Source organism: Marmota monax, unplaced genomic scaffold (assembly GCF_021218885.2).
Source record: "Marmota monax isolate L192 unplaced genomic scaffold, Marmota_monax_Labrador192_F-V1.1 WCK01_AAM20220418_F8-fsc00469, whole genome shotgun sequence".
NCBI classification, from domain to species: domain Eukaryota; kingdom Metazoa; phylum Chordata; class Mammalia; order Rodentia; family Sciuridae; genus Marmota; species Marmota monax.
The window spans coordinates 384,907-390,246 of NW_026694000.1; the positions used below are offsets into that span (position 1 = coordinate 384,907).

Here is a 5,340-nt window from a genome sequence, read left to right on the forward strand (position 1 = left end):
ACAACAGGGACCTCAGCATGTGGGAAGATGGTCCTCACCAACCCACTGCACCAAGGTAAGAAAGGGAGAGTAAACTCCTGCAGGAAGGCCCACAGGAGACTTCTATGACTCCTTTATTTTGGATTTTTTTGCTTTATGAAGCCCACACACAGGCTGCAGCAGTGGGAAGCTGGGTGTGATGGTCTCCCCTTCAGGGCACAGCCTTGCTCTTACCAGAATGAACTACAAGCACAGCCCTCCTCACCTCTCCTTGGATCTGAGGCTATTCTCAAGCCTCAGGATGGATGATACAGAGCAGGGTACTCAAGCTACACACAGAGAAGCCAGGAAGAAAATGGCGGCCGTGGCTGCAGAGGCGGCAGCTACTGCTGCGTCCCCCGGGGAGCGGGGCGCCGGCGAGGCCGAGCCGGAGATGGAGCCCATCCCCGGCAGCGAGGCCGGCACTGATCCCCTCCCGGTCATGGCCACTGAAGCGTCTGTGCCGGACGGCGAGGCCGACGGGCAGCAGTCCGCTCCTCAGGCCGACCAGCCGCCTCTCCCGCCGCCGCCGCCGCCGCCAGGGGAGCTCGCCCGCAGCCCGGAGGCGGCGGGGCCGGAGCTGGAGGCTGAGGAGAAGCTACCCGTCCGGGTGGCGGAGCCGGCGGTTGCCGCGTCTCAAGAAGGGCCGGACCTTCCACCTTCCCCAGCGCCGCTTTGCGAGCAGCCCCCGGCTCCCAAGGAGCGCAGGACACGCCGCTGCCCCAGCCCACAGCTCCGGCTCTGGTGCAGCCGGCGGGCTGGGACTCCGCGGTGTCGCAACTGATTCCCGGCTCGGAGGTGCGGGTAACTCTGGACCGCATCATTGAGGACGCGCTCGTCCTGTGTTCCGCCTCAGAGAGAAGCTCTTCTCCGGGGTCCTCATGGATCTGTCCAAAAGAGACCATGAACGTATGGTGCAATAGCTCTACTTTTGGTGGGAAAAATATACAGCCATTCTGGTGAAGCAGTTTGGGCCCCATGGGATCCCTGTGACAGTATTTCCTAAAAGGGAATATAAGGATAAACCGGAAGCCAGGCAGCTCCAAAGTAATACATTCCAAGAAGGGACATAAGTCAAGGGTGAAGTGAATGGTGCTGTTCCCAATGATCCTTCTGTCCCACCTCCTGAGCTGAGTTTGGCTGAAAGCCTGTGGACTTCCAAACCACCACCTCTCTTCCTTATCCTCCCCCTTTGTTTATCAGGGACGCATAGAACCAATCAATAACTCAGCCTCCTCGGAAAATTAAGCGACCCAAACGAAAAATGTATCGGGAAGAACCCACTTAAATAATGAATGCTATTAAACTACGACCCAGACAAGTCCTCTGCGATAAGTGTAAAAACAGTGTTGTTGCTGAAAAAAAGGAAATTAGAAAAGGTAGTAGTGCAAGTGACTCTTCTAAATATGAAGATAAAAAACGGAGAAATGAAAGTGTAGCTACTGTGAACAAAAAACTGAAAACTGACCATAAAGTGGATGGGAAAAACCAAAATGAAAGCCAGAAAAGAAATGCTGTGGTTAAGGTTTCAAATATTGCTCACAGCAGAGGCAGAGTAGTCAAAGTTTCTGCTCAGGCAAATATGTCAAAAGCTCAGTTAAGTACCAAAAAAGTGCTCCAGGGTAAGAACATGGATCATGCAAAAGCTCGGGAAGTATTGAAAATTGCCAAAGAAAAGGCACAAAAGAAGCAAAGTGAAACCTCTACTTCCAAAAATGCACATTCAAAAGTCCATTTCACTCATCGATACCAGAATCCTAGCTCAGGTTCCCTTCCACCCCAGGTTCGTTTAAAACCACAGAGGTACAGGAATGAAGAAAATGACTCTTCTCTGAAGACAGGACTCGAGAAAATGCGGAGTGGCAAGATGGCACCCAAGCCCCAGTCTCGCTGCACCTCCACCCGCTCAGCAGGTGAGGCCCCTTCAGAAAATCAGAGTCCCTCAAAAGGCCCTGAAGAGGCCAGCAGTGGGGTTCAGGACACAAGTGAAGTGCCTGTACCTGGTGAGCAGGATGAACCACAGACACTGGGCAAAAAGGGCAGCAAAAGCAATATCTCTGTTTACATGACCCTAAATCACAAGAAATCTGACTCTTCCAGTGCTTCAGTGTGTAGCATTGATAGCACAGATGATTTGAAATCCTCCAACTCTGAGTGTTGCTCTTCTGAAAGCTTTGATTTTCCTCCAGGCAGTATGCATGTACCTTCCACTTCCTCCTCTTCAAAGGAAGAGAAAAAGCTCAGTAATTCCTTGAAAATGAAAATCTTTTCCAAAAATGTCTCTAAATGCGTCACACCAGATGGCAGGACCATATGTGTAGGGGACATTGTTTGGGACAAGATATATGGCTTCCCTTGGTGGCCAGCCCGTATTCTTACTATAACTGTGAGCCGGAAAGATAACAGCCTTTTAGTCCGACAGGAGGCCCGTATTTCGTGGTTTGGGTCTCCAACAACATCTTTCCTTGCTCTTTCGCAACTCCCCGCCTTTTTAGAAAACTTCCAGTCACACTTTAATAAGAAATGAAAGGGACTGTATCGCAAGGCTATCACAGAGGCAGCTAAGGCTGCCAAGCAGCTGACCCCTGAAGTGCGGGCTCTGTTGACACAGTTTGAAACGTGAACATGGACAGTAAGGTAGGCAAGAACCCTTGGAAGTCACCACAGATTTTCTAGTCTAGCTAGGAATAATTTCTACAAAATAGCTTGGCCAAATTGGAGAGAAAAATTTCACTCAGTTGGCTGACTTTTTATACTTACCTTATAGCCATTTTTAGACTGAGAAGCTTAAACTGAACATGCAATCAAATTTTGTCTTCAGGAAGTGAGATTTTAGCAGTATTTTCCAATTTTGAAATCTAAAAATATCCCAAGGCATAGAAGCCATAGCCTCAACTGAAACTGAATTTTTTCAGGGACTGTCAATTGCTATTTGTACTATCACTGTATATATATCTTCATATATATATATATATATATATATATATATATATATATATATATATATATATATATATAACATTGCCTGTCACTATGTGACTTAGGTTGCATATTTGGGATTTAGTAAGGGCTGGTGACCTGGGGGCACATTGTGGATATTTAATGACTACTTTTTTTTTTTTTAAACTAAAGAAAATTAGTCTTTCTATGCTCATAATGGTATAAAAGTTTGATATTTGGGTGTTTGACAAACTGAGATGCTTGCTTTGACAAACTGAATGCTTGCTATTCAGTGACATGCTAGGGAAATAGCCCAGTATTTGGGATTAAAACTGTCAAGACTGGACAGGTTTGAGTCATTGTTCTCCTTTGTGCAGTGGGGATATAACAGACTTTCAAGCTTCTGGTTTGGGAGCTTAGATAGGTTTGGTTTTGGATATGTAAATAATTGATTGCTAAATTTGATCAGATTTCTCCTGACTGGCTGTTCCTAAATTTTTAGGATAAGTCCCAGTAAATTACACTTTGTGAATTAATTGTCAAATGTGTAATTGTTGCATTTTGGATGTACCTAATTTGATAATTAAAAAAAAAAAAGCTACACACACAGACCTTAAATAATATTAAGATGGAGTACTAACATCACCCCATGAATGGAATGTCCAGTAAGGAGAAACAGACTTACTGCAAAAAGCCTCAGAATGCTAATGGAAAGCCACAGTTGGGCACCTCCCAGAGAGCCAGGCACATCCCACCTTGCTCTGCCCCCTTCTTAGGACCTTGTTCTCACAGAATCCAGACAGTGGGTGGTGAAGAGGTATTACAGAGGTGGGGCAGGGTGTGGTGGGAGTTTTCACAGGAGCTGGGGAGGTCACAGGAGTCTCCATGGAGCAGATGATGACAGAACAAAAGCCTGATGTATGGGCCACCTGAAGCCCAGGTGCCACAGATGGCTCTGAACAGGAACAAGACCCAGTGAAGGCCCTGAAGCTAGAGCAAAGTTGTACTGGGAAAAGGAGAGAGGTCTGTGTGGCTAGAGGTGAGTGAGTAGGGAAGTCACAGGAGATGAGAGCAGAGGCCCTGGGGTAAAAATTTGATCAGGACCCAAGTCTTTCCACACCTTTCTCCCAAGCCTAAAGAGCAGTGTAGACTGAGCGGGGGTTGTGGCTCAAAGGTAGAGTGTTCACCTAGCATGCATGAGGCACTGGGTTTGATACTTAGCACCACATAAAAATTTAAAAAACCAAGGAGGGGGCAGGGGGTTAGCAATAATGGAGGAATATGATGGACATACATGTATCCAAAGTACATGTATGAAGACATGAACATATTTTATATACAAACAGATATGAAAAATTCTTCTATATGTGTAATAAGAATTGTGATGCATTCCAGTGTCATGAATTTAAAAAATAAAACCAATTAAAAAAATTAAATAAACATATTGTGTCCACCTATAAATAAAAAATACATTTAAAAGAAAAAGATCAGTGTAGACTAATTTCCTTGAAAATCTAATAATTTATATACTATTTATATAACATTTAATAAATTATATAATAATTTATATAATAATATTATGTGATTTTTTTCTTTATTCTTTAAAATATAAAACTTACCAATGTCATAATTTATTATACACTTTCAAGATGTGTGATCTTGAAAGATGTGTCCACCTAAGTCCCCAAGTACAGGATTACCCTACTTGAGATGCTGAAGACCACAGGAAAAGTTTTCTGGAAGTTCAGGAGGTCATAGGTGGACCATGGATGTAAAAAGGCCTCTTAAACATTTCAGCATGTTGGGCTTTTGTGTGTGTGTGTGTGTGTGTGTGTGTGTGTGGTGTTTGGGATTAAACCTGGTGTCTTGTGCATTTGAGGCAAGCACTTTACCAGCTGAGCTATATCCCCAGCCCCTCAGCATAATATTGAGAATATAACTAGACATGGGACTCTAAGGTTTATTGGAGAGGTCTCTTGAAAATGGAGACTTAAATGATGTCAAAGTCAAGAGAAAAATAATAGGGAGAGACAGAGCACCGACAGTGTGAGAAGAGTTGCAAGGCTCAAATGGAAGGCTGTTCTACATTCACAGAAGAGGGTGTGGGGCCCACCAGCTGAGGCATTGCCACGTTAATCAGGAAGGAGGCAAAATGAAAGCAAGGAGATTTTTTTACGTAGGTAGGATGTCCTCAGAGCTAAGAAAATAGAGTCATCAACTGGGCAATATGCTATGGACAGAAAAAGAGATATGAAGACAAGACATTTAAAATGGATTTAGAAATTCTGAGATCCCAAAGACTATGAAAATTAAACCATCAGCTTAGGCTTTGGGAGAAAGCTTGATTGGAAGAGATTACTCCAGAATTAGAAGATAGTGTAT

General features: G+C 44.4%; 1 pseudogene; it reads left to right on the forward strand.

Annotated features, from left to right (window-relative positions):
- The first annotated feature begins 334 nt into the window (after positions 1-334).
- LOC124106422 (PWWP domain-containing protein 2A-like) lies at positions 335-2,900 on the forward strand (annotated as a pseudogene).
- Positions 2,901-5,340: the final 2,440 nt, after the last annotated feature.